Here is a 14444-nt window from a genome sequence, read left to right on the forward strand (position 1 = left end):
TAAAAATGTGATACAGGAGAGACGGATCCTGTATTTCAATGCATTTGTCAGCTGGATCCGGATCCGGAAACAAATGCAATCAGTTTGCATTCGGATTTCCAGATCCGGCAACGGAACTGCCTGCCGGAATCCTCTATCGCAAGTGTGAAAGTACCCTTACAGTTAAACATGGCATGGACCTAACAGCCATTTCTCTTCTTATCATACAGGTACATGTTCATCTTGAATCCTGCTATTAACCCTCTGCTTGCTGTACATCTGCTGCCATCGCTGAATATTCAACCATTCATTCATAGTACATACAGTATGTCTGAGATCCTCTGCTGATGCAATTTTTGCAAAAGTGTTTGATCCCTAGTAACTTTCATGATACAACTAGTCCAGCATGTTTATTTGTGCATAGCATTTCCTTCCGATGTGTTCCATTTTATTATGTACTTCTTTCGTCCACAATCACCTCCCTATTACACCGCCATCGTATTTTCTCCACATTGTCCCTCTCTCTTTCACTCACCCAAGCACAGCTCATATGCACCATTCACCTTCCTGAATCAACTTAACCCACCATTTTCCAGTGTTAAGCACAAAACACACTCTCAAAAATCACTGAACTATTTGCTGTTTCTTGATATTCTTTTTCTTTTAACTTCGGCGGACATCTTTTCTAATCCTGGTGCACCTGCTTCTGCTAATTTTAACTTGCTTCTCATATCACATAGAAACCTTGTGAACCTAATCAACATTTGTTGTATGTCTTCCATTCCTTCTCTGAACTTTGCGCTTTGAAATTTAGAGTCAGTGTGCAACAAAATCCTGTACATTCATGACTTCTTTCTTTTTAATTATCTTAACCAGCTGGCTCTCATGAAACTTGGATTCAGCAATCTGACACCACTTCCCTTGCTGCTATTTCTTAGGGTGGCTTGCATTTTTCTCATAGCTCCCATAGCTGACAATAGACATGATGGTAGAGTTGACATACTTCTTTCCCCACAATGCACTTTCCAGGTCATTCTCCCAGTACCATCATTCTCATTCCCATCTTTGGAGGTCCAGACCCTCAGACTCTTCCACCTAGCCCCGCTCATCTGGGGTTTGTGGCATGTGCACTGTATGGATGTGGATTTAGGTGTACTGCATGGATGTGGATTTAGGTGTACTGCATGGATGTGGTTTTAGGTACAGCCCTAAATTCCAGCGACTAGACTAACGCCAAGTGTAGCATAGCAGAGAGATAAAGCAGAATATTTTAGTTTGCCTGCCAGTTTATGCCAAAACCTGCTGGAACCAAAAGACACACCACTTCTTGTATGGATGCAAGTTGATTCAAGCAAAGAAGTTGAACTTTATAAAAGTCTGGACTTAACTATTTCTCCACCTCCACCATTATTCTACCCTTTATTGCATCAGAGCCTAACCCTGGGAAGCGACGGTATCCAGGTAGGAAGAAAAAAAACACAATGCAACAGCATTCTGCAAACACAAATAAAGTACAATAATACATAATTATAATTATAGAAAATATTCTGGTGCTAATGCTATGCTTATTTAGTAAATTTGAGATTCTTGGTAAATACATTTTGTACAAAATGATTTGGGCCCGTCTGCCAAAGGTCAAGGTGATCTCTATAAGACGGGACCCTAACACTAAATACTACCTATTATGTGCTATAATGGCTACCATAAAATTCAGGGAGTGCAGGTTCCACGTGCATGCTGGGTTCACTCTGCCTTTTACCATTTTTTGGGCCATAACGCCTCCATTAAATCCAGGGATACAGGTACCAACATGCATGCCGAGCCCACTCTATACTTCTCCTGGCGCCAAATGGCTTTCAATGAGTGCAGGAAGAGCAGGCTACAGCTTTATACTTACCGTATTTTTCGCCCCATAAGACGCACTTTTCCCCCCCAAAAAATCGGGGGGAAATGCCCCTGCGTCTTATGGGGCGAATGCTGACAATTTAACATCGCTGGATGCGATGTAGCGTGAGCTGGGGCCGGGGAGGGACTGGGAGGAGGAGCTGGGGGCCGGGAATAGCGGCGGGGCGGTGCAATCAGTGTAGTATAGCACCGCCCCGCCGCTCCAGTATACTAATATTAAATGTCTTAGTCGATTAAAATGTATTAGATATGCCCCCTCACTCCTATATTGATAATCGAACCTTAAATCCTCATCCTAGGTGCCGTAATGCAGGCTGGGCGGGCGGCAGCGTAACTCCGATGTCACGTGCCTGCGCCGCCTACTTTATGAATGAAGCAGGCGGCGCAGGCAAGTGACGTCAGCGAGTGACGCGCCGGCCGCCCGGCCTGCATTACAGCACCTAGGATGAGGATTTAAGGTTCGATTAGCAATATAGGAGAGAGGGGGCATATATAATGCAATTTAATTGAATAAGACAATTAATATAAGTATACATGCGGCGGCGGCGGCGGGCTCTATTGGATGATCGAGCTGATGGCACAGTTAAGGGGGGGGGGGGTCTGTGGATGCCACTGTTATGGGCTGGGGGGCTGTGGATGGCACTGTCATGGGCTGGGGGGCTGTGGATGGCACTGTTATGGGGTGGGGGGGTCTGTGGATGGCACATATGTAACAGTGCCACCCACAGATCCCCCCTGTAACAGTGCCATCCACAGATCCCCCCTGTAACAGTGCTATCCACAGATCCCCCCCCCCTGTAACAGTGCCATCCACAGATCCCCCCCTGTCACAGTGTGTCAGTCATCCACAGATCCCCCCCATAACAGTGTCCGTCATCCACAGATCCCCCCCCATAACAGTGTCCGTCATCCACAGATCCCCCCATAACAGTGTCCGTCATCCACAGATCCCCCATAACAGTGTCCGTCATCCACAGATCCCCCCATAACAGTGTCCGTCATCCACAGATCCCCCCATAACAGTGTCCGTCATCCACAGATCCCCCCATAACAGTGTCCGTCATCCACAGATCCCCCCATAACAGTGTCCGTCATCCACAGATCCCCCCATAACAGTGTCCGTCATCCACAGATCCCCCCATAACAGTGTCCGTCATCCACAGATCCCCCCATAACAGTGTCCGTCATCCACAGATCCCCCCCATAACAGTGTCCGTCATCCACAGATCCCCCCATAACAGTGTCCGTCAGCCACAGATCCCCAGTAATAGTGCCACCCACAGACCACCATTAGTTCCAAACCCACCAAAAGCACACCTTTTGGTTAAAAATAATTTTTTTCTTATTTTCCTCCCCAAAAACCTAGGTGCGTCTTATGGGCCGGTGCGTCCTATAGGGCGAAAAATACGGTACATTAATTAAAATTAGCTTATGGGGCAGACAGGCTGGTCAGTGGTGCAAGACCAACAGGAGTCATTCATACCTCCAGCTCAGTACAACTGCAAAAAATAGGGGGTCAGTCAGCACATCCCAATGCGCAGGTGCAGGCTGCCATGGCCAGAAACACGGGGGTGGGGGGGGAGCACTCTGCAAACACAAATTACACACAATAATGCCATAGTTATAGAAAGATTCTGGTGCTAATGCTATGCTTATTTTGTAAATTTGAGATTCTTGGCAAATACATTTTGTACAAAATTACAAACGTCATGGCGATCTCTATAAGACGGGTCCTAACACTTAACTCCTACCTGTTATGTGCCATAATGGCCACCATAAAATTCAGGGAGTGCAGGTTCCACGTGCATGCTGGGTCCACTCTGCCATTTACCATTTTTTGTGCCATAATGGCCTCCATTAAATCCAGGGAATGCGTGCACCTGCACATTGGGATGTGCTGACTGACCCCCTTTTTCTTGCAGTTGTACTGAGCTGGAGGTGTGAATGGCTCCTGTTGGTCTTGCACTCCTGACCAGCCTGTCTGCCCCATAAGCTGATTTGAATGAATGTAAGTATAAGGCCTCATGCACACGACCGTTGTGTGCATCCGTGTCCGCTGTTCCGTTTTCCATGATTTTCTGCGGACCCATTGACTTTCAATGGGTCCGTTGAAAACTCGGAAAATGCACCGTTGTTCATCCACGTCCGTGATCCGTGTTTCCTGTCCGTCAAAAAAATAAGACCTGTCCAATTTTTTGGACGGACAACGGTTCACTGACCCTTTCAAGTCAATGGGTCCGTGAAAAAACATGGATGCACACAAGATTGTCACCCGCGTCAGTGATCCGTGTCCGTAGGCTACTTTCATACAGACGGATCCGAAGATCCGTCTGCATAAAAGCTTTTTCAGATCTAAGTTTTCACTTTGTGAAAACTCAGATCCGACAGTATATTCTAACACTGAGGCGTTCCCATGGTGATGGGGACGCTTCAAGTTAGAATATACAACGAACTGTGTACATGACTGCCCCCTGCTGCCTGGCAGCACCCAATCTCTTACAGGGGGCTGTGATCCGCACAATTAACCCCTCAGGTGCCGCACCTCAGGGGTTAATTGTGCCTATCATAGCCCCCTGTAAGAGATCAGGGGCTGCCAGGCAGCAGGGGGCAGACCCCCTCCCTCCCTCTATTGTATTAACTCATTGGTGGCCAGAGTGCGGCCCCCCCTCCCTCCCTCTATTGTATTAACTCATTGGTGGCCAGTGTGCGGCCCCCCCCCCTCTATTGTATTAACTCATTGGTGGCCAGTGTCACACTGGCCACCAATGAGTTAATACAATAGAGGGAGGGGGGCCGCACTGGCCACCAATGAAATTAAAACTGGGGCGGAAGGGGGGTCTGCCCCCTGCTGCATGGCAGCCCCTGATCTCTTACAGGGGGCTATGATACGCACAATTAACCCCTGAGGTGCGGCACCTGAGGGGTTAATTGTGTGGATCACAGCCCCCTGTAAGAGATCAGGTGCTGCCAGGCAGCAGGGGGCAGACCCCCCTCCCTCCCCAGTTTTAATTTCATTGGTGGCCAGTGCGGCCCCCCTCCCCGGCCCCCCCTCCCTGCCTCTACTGTATTAATTTCATTGGTGGCCAGTGCGGCCCCCCCGGCCCCCCTCCCTCCCTCTACTGTATTAATTTCATTGGTGGCCAGTGCGGCCCCCCCTCCCCGGCCCCCCCTCCCTCCCTCTACTGTATTAATTTCATTGGTGGCCAGTGCGGCCCCCCGCCCCCCCCCCTCTCCTTCCCTCTACTGTATTCATTTCATTGGTGGCTAGTGCGGCCCCCCCCCCCTTCCTCTACTGTAATAATTTCATTGGTGGCCAGTGCGGCCCGCCCGGCCCCCCTCCCATGTATTAATTTAATTGGTGGCCAGTGTGGCCTCCCCTCCCCCCCATCATTGGTGGCAGCGGAGAGTTCCGATCGGAGACCCAGTTTAATCGCTGGGGCTCCGATCGCTAACCATGGCAACCAGGACGCTACTGCAGTCCTGGTTGCCATGGTTACTTAGCAATATTAGAAGCATTATACTTATCTGGGCTGTCTGTGACCGGCCGGGCGCTCCTCCTACTGGTAAGTGACAGATCTGTGCTTTAAGCAATGCGCCGCACAGGCCTTTCACTTACCAGTAGGAGGAGCTCCCGGCCGGTCACAGACAGCGCAGCAGTTAAGTATAATGCTTCTAATATTGCTAAGTAACCATGGCAAACAGGACTGCAGTAGCGTCCTGGTTGCCATGGTTACCGATCGGAGCCCCAGCGATTAAACTGGGACTTCGATCGGAACTCTCCGCTGCCACCAATGATGGGGGGGAGAGGGGGGCCGCACTGGCCACCAATGAAATTAATACAGGGGAGGGGGGGCCGGGGGGGGCCGGGGGGGCGCACTGGCCACCAATGAAATTAATACAGTAGAGGGAGGGAGGGGGGCCGGGGGGGGCAGCACTGGCCACCAATGAATGTAATACAGGGGAGGGAGGGGGGTCTGCCCCCTGCTGCCTGGCAGCACCTGATCTCTTACAGGGGGCTATGATATGCACAATTAACCCCTCAGGTGCCGCAAAATGTATTTGCCAAAATCTCAAATTTACAAAATAAGCGTAGCATTCGCATCAGAATATTTTCTATACCTATCGCATTATTGTGCGTTATTTGTGTTTGCAGAGTGCTGTTGCATTGTGTTTTTTTTCTTTGTGTTTCTAGCATTGGGATGTGCTCACTGCCCCCTCCTTTTTGTTTTTGCAGGTATTCAGCTAGGAGCACCGTGACACGAAGAGAAAACTATAGGGGCGGCACCAGACCACTCTGGATTCCTATAAACCTGGGTCACGATCGGCCCTGGGGGGGGCACATTGCAGGTGTACTGCATGGATGTAGTTTTAGGTGTACTGCATGGATGTGGTTTTAGGTATACCACTCTCACCTTTATTTCCTTGTGGTTTCTGCAAACTTATCCTGTGTTATGTAAGTACAATGGCTTTTACTGTTGCAGTGATACTAACATATGAGGGAGGGGTCTTTCTACGTTTCACTATTGGGTGAAGCTGAACGTGACTGCATGTAACTTACCTCACCCTGCTTTCCCATCTGTTGCAGTTAAAAGCTATTCCTTTGCCTTTCTGATCCTTCTATTGAAATGCATGGGGGTCCTAAGCTCCAGCTCTCATTATTCATGTGGGCTGTTATGTGGATATGTTTTCCTCAGTGCAGGAATGCTTTCCTTCGCAGGATAATTCAATGAAACATACAGTGCCTTAAACAAGTTTTCATACCCCTTGAACTTTTCCAGGTTTTTTCATGTTACACCCACAAACGTAAATTTATTTTATGAGGATTTTAAGTGATAGACCAACGCAAATTAGCCAGTATGCATGAAGTGAAAAGAAAATGATATATTATTTTTCAAAATGTTTCATAAATACAAATCTTTGTGGTGTGCATTTGTTTTCATACCAGACAGGTCAAGGATAAAGTTGTAGAGAAGTGTAAAGCAGGGTTAGGTAATAAAAAAAGATCCCAAGCTCCGAACATCTCATGGAGCACTGTTCCATCCATCATCTGAAAATGGAAGGAGTATTGCACAACTGCAAACCTACCAAGACATGGCTGTCCACCTAAACTGACAGCCCAGGCAGGGAGAGCACTAAATAGAGAAGCAGCCAAGAGGCCCATGGTCACTCTGGGGGAGCCGCAGAGATCCACAGCTCAGGTGGGAGAATCTGTCCACAGGACAACTATTAGTTTGTGTACTCCACAATTCTGGCCTTTATGGAAAAGTGGCAAGAAGAAAGCTATTTTTGAAAGTAAGCCATAAGAAGTTCCGTTTCCAGTTTGTCAAAGCCATGTAGGGACCCAGCAAACATGTGGAGGAAGGTGCTCTGGTCAGATGAGACCAAAGTTTTTTAAAATTGCTGTTCACAGGCGCTCTAAATTCCAATCTGACTGAGCGTGAGCTATTTTGCAAAGAATGGGCAAAAATGTCAGCCTCTAGCTGTGCAAAACATACGCCAAATGACGTGCAGCTGTAATTGCAGCGAAAGGTGGTTCTACAAAGTACTGACTCACAGGGGCTGAGTACCAATCCACACCACACTTTCCAGATTTATATTTATTAAACATTTTGAAAACCATGTATTATTTTCTTTTCGCTTCACACATACTCGCTACTTTGTGTTGGTCTATCACAGGCATGTCCAAACTGCAGCCCTCCAGCTGTTGCAAAACTACAATTCCCAGCATGCCTGGATAGCTTACAGCTATTAGGGCATGCTGGGAGTTGTAGTTTTGCAACAGCTGGAGGGCCGCAGTTTGGACATGCCTGGTCTATCACATAACATCCCAATAACATGCATTTAAGTTTGTGGGTGTAACGTGAAAAAATGTTGGCAAGTACAAGGGGTATGAATACTTTTTCAAGGCACTGTAAAGTGCAGGGATGTAATTAGGGAAGTAAGGAATAAGGACTGGATCGATGGAGGAAGAAGCAGGGTGGCCTTTGTATCTCAGTGTGCATGTGGGTGACCAGAGGACTCAACTCAAAAATGGCTGTAACCTCCTAGAAAACTGTGTAGACCAGAGAATATGTGCAAATAAATTATTTGAGAGAGAGGACACTGCTTTATGATAAGTAGGTTTGTGTTATTATGGTCTGTTAACTCGGTTTTGTATTGAAATGGCCAGTGCAGGTTTCTACCGGAAGAGATGTGATAGACTATGGGTCTCTCAGGATGTTTTAGGAGAGGATGCTGCCTTGATACAAGTGTCTATTAAGCTTTTTGGTGTTACAGAGCAGGACAGCCCAGAAATGTAGACCAAGAACTGCAGAGGAAGGTGAATCACTATAGAAACTGTGGTATTTCGCGTCTGGTAAAGGTTCTCCAACATCTCAAACGTGATCTTCTGATATCTTAAAATTGTCCATCCAACACCTTCAATGTGATCTTCTCACAAGTGTCTACGGCATCATACGTGTGATCTTCAACATGTCACAAGTGTTCCTCCTAAACTCAAGGTGTGGTCCTCCAACACATTCCATGTATCCGTCCAACATCGTATATGTAATCTTCTGACATCTGGACAACCCTTTTAACCCCTTCCTGTACCTTGACATAACTGTATGTCCCGGTGAGGCATTACTTTGAGCACTACAAAGTACAGAAGTGTTGGAATGTACTTTACCTGCTTGTGGGGCATAAAAAAATTGTACTTTTTTTTTCAAAATAAATACTTTTTCTTTTTTTGCAAAATAACAAAATAAAAATATTAATATATAAAAAAGTCCCTTTTCCCCTTATCTATTATTGGAAAAAATAAAATACAGTGCACAAAATTTCTATAGTCGTGTTCATAATGACCTGATCTGATCATGTTCCTTAGCGCTCATTCACACAAACGTATTTTCTTTTCTTTTTGCGGATCGTATGCGTAACCATTCATTTCAATAGATCTGCAATGTGCATTCCGTTTCTGTATGTCCATTCTGCAAAAGAATAGAACATGTCCTATTATTGTCCGCATTACGGACAAGGATAGGACAGTTCTATTAGGGGTCAGCTGTTCTGTTCTGCAAAATACGGAATGCACACGAACGTCAGCCGTATTTTTGGCGGACCGCTAAATACATACGATCATGTGCATGAGCCCTTATCCTGTATGGGGATTGCCTCCCAAAAAATGTATAAAAAATTAATCAGAAAGCTATACCCAAAATTGTACCAATAAAAAATGACTACTCATCCTTCAAACCAACAAGCCCTCATACAGCAGCCTGGACGGAAAAAAAAAAAGGTTATGGGACTTAGAATATGGTGACAGAGCAAACAAGTGATTTTTAATCACCTCATTTGCCAAAAAGTGAAATAAAAGTGATCAAAAAGCCACATGAACCCCAAAATATCGCCAATAAAAACTACAGCTTGTCCTGCAAAAAAGAAGCCCTCACACAGACCGTGGGATGGGTTAAATGGATTAGAATTGAAATGTTACCCCTATTTTGCATACATTTTTGTGAAATACCACAAGGGTTAAACAGCTAGTGGCTTTTTAATATGGAATGATTTGTGTGGGGTTTCTAATACATTGGCCCCTCAAAGCTACTTCAGACTTTTCTTGAAAAATTCTTGCTAAACTTAGAAGCTTTCTAATGTCCCTAAAAACAGAAATACATGTTTGAAAAATGATGGCAGCATGTCCTTTTGCTGCAGCTGTCTCTCTATAACAGCTCAGTAGACATGTCTTTTCCGCTGCAGCTCTCTCCCTATCACAGCTCAGGGGCGTGTCCGTTCTCAGTGGGGATGTCCTTTCAGTTGCAGCTCTCTCCCTATCACAGCTCAGGGGCGTGTCCGTTCTCAGTGAGGATGTCCTTTCAGTTGCGGCTCTCTCCCTATCACAGCTCAGGCGCGTGTCGGTTCTCAGTGGGGATGTCCTTTCAGTTGCAACTCTCTCGCTATCACAGCTCACCGGGTCTGTCTTTTCCGCTGCAGCTCTCTCCCTATCACAGCTCAGGGGCGTGTCCGTTCTCAGTGGGGATGTCCTTTCAGTTGCAGCTCTCTCCCTATCACAGCTCAGGGGCGTGTCCGTTCTCAGTGAGGATGTCCTTTCAGTTGCGGCTCTCTCCCTATCACAGCTCAGGCACGTGTCGGTTCTCAGTGGGGATGTCCTTTCAGTTGCAACTCTCTCGCTATCACAGCTCACCGGGTCTGTCTTTTCCGCTGCAGCTCTCTCCCTATCACAGCTCAGGGGCGTGTCCGTTCTCAGTGGGGATGTCCTTTCAGTTGCAGCTCTCTCCCTATCACAGCTCAGGGGCGTGTCCGTTCTCAGTGAGGATGTCCTTTCAGTTGCAGCTCTCTCCCTATCACAGCTCAGGCGCGTGTCGGTTCTCAGTGGGGATGTCCTTTCAGTTGCAACTCTCTCCCTATCACAGCTCACCGGGTCTGTCTTTTCCGCTGCAGCTCTCTCCCTATCACAGCTCAGGGGCGTGTCGGTTCTCAGTGGGGTTGTCCTTTCTGCTGCAGCTCTCTCCCTATCACAGCTCGGGGGCGTGTCCGTTCTCAGTGGGGATGTCCTTTCAGTTGCGGCTCTCTCCCTATCACAGCTCAGGCGCGTGTCGGTTCTCAGTGGGGATGTCCTTTCAGTTGCAACTCTCTCCCTATCACAGCTCACCGGGTCTGTCTTTTCCGCTACAGCTCTCTCCCTATCACAGCTCAGGCGCGTGTCGGTTCTCAGTGGGGATGTCCTTTCAGTTGCAACTCTCTCCCTATCACAGCTCAGGGGCGTGTCGATTCTCAGTGGGGATGTCCTTTCTGCTGCAGTTTTCTCCCTATCACAGCTCAGGGGCGTGTCCGTTCTCAGTGGGGATGTCCTTTCTGCTGCAGTTTTCTCCCTACCACAGCTCAGGGGCGTGTCCGTTCTCAGTGGGGATGTCCTTTCTGCTGCAGTTTTCTCCCTATTACAGCTCGGGGACATGTCCGTTCTCAGTGGGGATGTCCTTTCTGCTGCAGCTCTCTCCCTATCACAGCTCGGGAGCGTGTCCGTTCTCAGTGGGGATGTCCTTTCTGTTGCAGTTTTTTCCCAGTTTCTATCACAGCTTGTAACAGAATATATGGCTGGTGGCAGATGAAGGATAGAATTGGGCGTGTGTGTCTACTAGCATTGAGCGTATGGCGTTCGGATTGCTCTATCTGAAGCCGATTCGTTTGAAAACTTTGTTTACAATATCTGCTCCATAGTGTGCTAAAATGTATGGGCTCCACTGAGGCCTTGCAAAATCTTGCTGCAAATAACGCAAGACTTTCTTCGCACACGTGTCTATGAAGTTACACTTCTGTCATGCGCATAAATTACTGTTTCAAAATCCGAACTGGAGCTCGGCTCGGTTATTTATATCATTTATACGCACATAACCGAAGTGTAACTTCATAGACACGAGACAAAGCCAATCTCGCCTTATCTGCAGCAAGATTTTCAAGGCCTCGGTGGAGCCCATACATTTTAGCGCTCTACGGAGGAGATATCGTAAACTAAGTTTTCAAATTAATTCGGATAGAGCTCTATCCGAACCCAATTCGCTCAAGCCTAGTGTCTACCAGTGGCTATGCTAAATTTGAATTACATGCAGTCAGATCCAGGTGCCGGCTTGCAGAATATTTTTCACGGGACAACCTCTGTAAGGCCCCATTCACACGTCCACAATTTCGTTCCGCAAAATTGCGGACCTATTCATTTCTATAGGGCCACGCGATGTGCTGCCCGGATACGGAATCGCGGACCCGCGCTTCCGGGTCCGCAATTCCGTTCCCCCAAAAAATAAAACATGTTCTATTCTTGTCTGCAATTGCGGACAAGGATAGGCATATTCTATTAGTGCTGGAAATGTGCAAAATTTCCTAGCGATATATACCATAAAGCAGGGATGCTCAACCTGCGGCCTTCCAGCTGTTGCAAAACTACAACTCCCAGCATGCTCTAATAGCTGTAGGCTGTGCAGGCATGCTGGGAGTTGTAGTTTTGAAACAGTGGTAAGGCTACAAGCCCTAAAGGTTAGGATGGAACAGCCCTTTAAGGAGTTATCATTTGGGGAGGGTGTTGACAACCACTCGGCGGGTTGTCAGTGTTATGTATCCTCACTGCTCGTACACATTACCCCCCCCAGTGAGTGTCGCTCAGCAGGCCACCCCTTCGGGCAGCTCTGGCCCCCTCTGGAGTCTTCTCTGCTAATATTCGATATTACTTTCGCGCTTTTCTTAGCTGTCCGTCTGCAGTAAATGGCTCGTATGTCTTCTATGTGTCTCACGTGTTGCCTTCTGCTAGTCCGTGTGTTGTCCATGTATAAACATTCACAGCAAATACAATAATCTGTCTGCAAAGTGCATGGAAGACAAATTAAGAGGGGGATTATCTAGAAATATATCAGCTCCCTTAGTAAACACTTCTCACTACAACTACAAACATCCCCGATGTATATAAATGCGCGGCGCGGATAAGAAGCTATTGGAAGTGTCTGCACACCGCCTACAATGTCTCTGCACGCGTTCCTGGTCCTCACCGTCCTCTCCTTGCAGCTTCTGAGCATTGGAGCTGCTCCTGCGCCAAGTAAGTATCATGTCTTTTATGACTATGTCGTACTCTTCTTCTTAATTCGCTCCGGTAGAGCGTAGGAATACTGTCGTCAACCTGCTCCTGCAAGCCATGCTCCGTCCAGTCCTACAGATGTGAGGTCTGTCAACCAGGGGCACACACAGATCTCATAGGGCCCCAGATCAAAATTTTGTATGGGTCCCCCTGCCTCGCCCAGTTTCTCTGTACGCAGAATGCAAACTGTAACCTTCCCCCCCCCCCCTCCGATTTCCGATGAATTTATGTTTTCTTAATTAAGAGAAAGACATTTTGATAAAACAAAATTGTAATTGAAAAAGTCATCAGAAAAAGTGGCGCTTGTTCTGAACGCCATATTTCTCAGTGCATTTACACCACACAACTGGCGTAAAAGTACACCGAGAAATCTCAGCCTTCCCTTCACACGGCGTATTAGAAAACTGCCTGCAGCCGCCACTGGGCGGAGCTCAGTGCATAGAGATTGATACAGTTACCATTGACTGCATTGGAAGCTGAGAAAGAAAATCTCTTTGCGTTGAGCTCCCCCTAGTAGCAGCTGCTTGTAAATGCAGGTTTTTTTTTATGTTGGGAACAGAAAACAGAGTTCAGCACCAGACTCCCCCTTTCCCATTGGTCACACAGCAGTGACACGGTCTGTCTCCGTGGAAGGTACGCCACGCTGCTCCCCCACTCCTGCCTTCAGTAATCTGGGCAAATTACCATCGAGTTGAGCTAGTTTTTTGCTTGGATTTCTTCCATGTCCAGAGGTTTATAATAAATAGAAAGCAAATTAACAAATTTTGATGCAGCTTTTAGTTTTGTGAAATTTGGGTTTATTCTGACGCCATTAATATCACTTGTATTTACTATTTTTTGTTTACTGTTTACAAACTTACAAGGAAACATTCAAAAAAAGAAACATTGTTAGGGTGGGGTCACACTAGCGTTATGGATTCCCTTATGGCTTTCCGTTATAACATGGTTATATCGAAAATTAACGGAATACCCAGACAGAATGCAAAATGGAAGCCTTTAAAAGGCATTCCGTCTGCTTTCCGTCCTAATAGAAGTCTATGGGAATCAAAACGGATCCGTCTGGGTCCTGTCGACTTTGTTTTCCGTCTTGCATAATGGAACCCAGACGGATCCGTTTTGATTCCCATAGACTTCTATTAGGACGGAAGACAAACGGAATGCCTTTTAAAGGCTTCCATTTTGCATTTTGTCTGGGCATTCCGTTAATTTCCGATATAACCATGTTATAACGGAAAGCCATAAGCGAATCCATAACGCTAGTGTGAACCCACCCTTATATTTGCAGATAGAAGAGTAAATCTTTAAAGGGGTACTCCATTTTCCAAAAGTAAAGCCTTAAGGACACCTGTCAGCATGACCAACCTTAGGCTACTTTCACACTTGCGGCAGAGGATTCCGGCAGGCATTTCTGTGATCCGGCAATCCGGATGCAAACAGATGGCATTCGTCAGACGGATCCGGATGCGGACAGGTATCATTTTAATCATGCCTCATGTTCTCATGGGGTTGATCCTTCTGTCAGATGCTCTTTAATGATTGCATGATGGTAAGCTACTTCAAAATCTCTGCTTGCTGACACACAGCGAGAACCTTTGTTTTTGAGAATGACATAATTTGTCCAGATTCTTTTTATGTTCTTTTTTTGCTGTCATTGAATGGCATGTTCGTGTTGACATTCATTAGTGAAATCCTGTGCTGACCCCCAGCCCTGGTCGCATAGTCTGTTATGTATCCAGAGCACCACAAGTCTCTATAGTGTTCTGAGCTCCTTCCAGAGCTGATACATTGTAACCAACTGCAGCCCCATGAGCTGGACATAGACAACAAAGGTTTCCACCATCTGGATGTTGGCAAAAATGTTTCTATTCACTGACACTGATGTATTTATCTCATGGGCATTGGCCTCTGACTATAATTATCCCATTTTGTTTTTCAAGATGAC

This window comes from Bufo gargarizans, chromosome 3 (assembly GCF_014858855.1).
Source record: "Bufo gargarizans isolate SCDJY-AF-19 chromosome 3, ASM1485885v1, whole genome shotgun sequence".
Lineage (NCBI taxonomy): Eukaryota > Metazoa > Chordata > Amphibia > Anura > Bufonidae > Bufo > Bufo gargarizans.